A 2,911-nucleotide genomic window follows, 5' to 3' on the forward strand; every position below is an offset into this window, starting at 1 on the left:
GAGAGATGATGAGGTAGGTGGGGATACTGTGGGGTCCACAGATCCTGAGGTGTCAAGGCATTTACATCCCTGCACCAATTTAGGCATGTAAAATGCCCTTGCACACAACTCTGGGCGTTCAGCGCCAGGTTGGTGCCCTTTTTGGGCGTTCAACGCCCCTTTGCTGCCATTTCTGGCGTTGAACGCCAGAACCATGCTTGTTCTGGGCATTCAGCGCCAGGATGCTGCCCATTCTGGGCGTTCAGCGCCAGAACCATGCTCTGTTCTGGCGTTTGAACGCCAGACAGATGCTCCTCCAGGGTGTGATTTTTCTTCTGCTATTTTTGATTCCGTTTTCAATTTTTATATTTATTTTGTGACTCCACATGATCATGAACCTAAGAAAACATGAAAAACAATAAAAATAAGAATTAGATAAACATTGGGTTGCCTCCCAACAAGCGCTTCTTTAATGTCAATAGCTTGACAGTGGGCTCTCATGGAGCCTCACAGATGTGCAGAGCTTTGTTGAGACTCTCCAACACCAAACTTAGAGTTTGGATATGGGAGTTCAACACCAAACTTAGAGTTTGGTTGTGGCCTCCCAACACCAAACTTAGAGTTTGACTGTGGGGGCTCTGGTTGACTCTGCTTTGAGAGAAGCTTTTCATGCTTCCTCTTCATGGTTGCAGAGGGAGATCCTTGAGTTTTAAACACAAGGGAGTCCTCATTCCATTGAAGGACTATTTCACCTCTGTCAACATCAATCACAGCTCTTGCAGTGGCCAGGAAAGGTCTTTCTAGGATGATGGATTCATCCTCTTCCTTTCCAGTATCCAGGACTATGAAATCAGTAGGTATGTAAAGGCCCTCAACCTTTACTAAAACATCTTCTACTTGTCCATAAGCCTGTTTTCTTGAGCTGTCTGCCATCTCTAGTGAGATTTTAGCAGCTTGCACCCCATAGATTCCCAGTTTCTCTATTACAGAGAGGGGCATGAGGTTTATTCCTGAACCAAGGTCACACAGAGCCTTAAAGATCATGGTGCCTATGGTACAAGGTATTATGAACTTTCCAGGATCCTGTCTCTTCTGAGGCAATGTCAGTTGATCCAGATCACTTAGTTCATTGATGAACAAGGGAGGTTCAACTTCCCAAGCATCAATGCCAAATAATTTGGCATTCAGCTTCATGATTGCACCAAGAAACTTGGCAGTTTGCTCTTCAGTAACATCCTCATTCTCTTCATAAGAGGAATACTCATCAGAGCTCATGAAGGGCATAAGGAGGTTCAATGGGATCTCTATGGTCTCTAGATGAGCCTCAGAATCCTTTGGTTCCTCAGAGGGAAGCTCCTTATTGATCACTGGACGTCCCAGGAGGTCTTCCTCCTTGGGATTCACGTCCTCTCCTCTCCTCACAGGTTCGGCCATGGCGCTTATGTCAATGGCCTTGCACTCTCCTTTTGGGTTCTCTTCTGTATTGCTTGGGAGAGTACTAGGAGGGATTTCAGTGATCCTTTTACTCAGCTGGCCCACTTGTGCTTCCAAATTTCTAATGGAAGACCTTGTTTCATTCATGAAACTTACAGTGGTTTTAGATAGATCAGAGACTAGATTTGCTAAATTAGAAGCATTTTGTTCAGAGTTCTCTGTCTGTTGCTGAGTTGATGATGGAAAAGGTTTATTATTGTTAAACCTGTTTCTTCCACCATTATTAAAGCCTTGTTGGGGCTTTTGATCCTTCCATGAGAAATTTGGATGATTTCTCCATGTTGAGTTATAGGTGTTTCCATAAGGTTCACCTAAGTAATTTACCTCTGCTATTGCAGGGTTCTCAGGATCATAAGCTTCTTCTTCAGAAGATGCCTCTTGAGTACTGTTGGATGCAGCTTGCATTCCATGCAGACTCTGAGAGATCATATTGACTTGCTGAGTCAATATTTTATTCTGAGCCAATATGGCATTCAGAGTATCAACTTCAAGAACTCCCTTCTTCATAGGCGTCCCATTATTCACAGGATTCCTTTCAGAAGTGTACATGAACTGGTTATTAGCAACCATGTCAATGAGTTCTTGAGCTTCTGCAGGCGTTTTCTTTAGGTGAATGGATCCACCTGCAGAAGTGTCCAGTGACATCTTTGATAGCTCAGATAAACCATCATAGAATATATCCAGGATGGTCCATTCTGAAAGCATGTCAGAGGGACACTTTTTGGTCAACTGTTTGTATCTTTCCCAAGCTTCATAGAGGGATTCACCTTCTTTCTGTCTGAAGGTTTGAACATCAGCTCTAAGCTTGCTCAACTTTTGAGGAGGGAAGTACTTGGCTAAGAAAGCCGTGACCAGCTTATCCCAAGAGTTCAGGCTGTCTTTGGGTTGAGAATCCAACCATAATCTAGCTCTGTCTCTTACAGCAAAAGGGAAAAGCATGAGCCTGTAGACTTCAGGATCTACTCCATTAGTCTTAACAGTATCACATATCTACAAGAATTCAGTTAAGAACTGAAAATGATCTTCAGATGGAAGTCCATGAAACTTGCAGTTCTGCTGCATCAGAGAAACTAATTGAGGTTTCAGCTCAAAATTGTTTGCTCCAATGGCAGGAATGGAGATGCTTCTTCCATGTAAATTGGAATTAGGTGCAGTAAAGTCACCAAGCATTCTCCTTGCATTGTTGTTGGGTTCGGCTGCCATCTCCTTTACTTGTTCGAAATTTTCAATTAAGTTGTCTCTGGATTGTTGTAATTTAGCTTCTCTTAATTTTCTCTTCAGAGTCCTTTCAGGTTCTGGATCAGCTTCAACAAGAATGCCTTTTTTTCTGTCCCTGCTCATAAGAAAGAGGAGAGAAAAAGAAAAGAAGAGGAATCCTCTATGTCACAGTAAAGAGGATCCTTATTGTTAGTAGAAGAAAAGAGGAAGAAATTCGAAC

General features: G+C 42.8%; 1 non-coding gene across 1 annotated transcript; it reads left to right on the forward strand.

Moving 5' to 3' along the window:
* The first annotated feature begins 2,172 nt into the window (after window positions 1–2,172).
* Window positions 2,173–2,280, forward strand: LOC148569912 (small nucleolar RNA R71). Its single transcript, XR_015908549.1, has one exon. It is a non-coding gene; the product is annotated as a small nucleolar RNA R71 (small nucleolar RNA).
* The last annotated feature ends 631 nt before the right edge of the window (window positions 2,281–2,911 follow it).

The sequence above is a fragment of the Arachis ipaensis genome, chromosome B3 (assembly GCF_059453495.1).
Source record: "Arachis ipaensis isolate K30076 ecotype BB chromosome B3, ASM5945349v1, whole genome shotgun sequence".
NCBI lineage: Eukaryota > Viridiplantae > Streptophyta > Magnoliopsida > Fabales > Fabaceae > Arachis > Arachis ipaensis.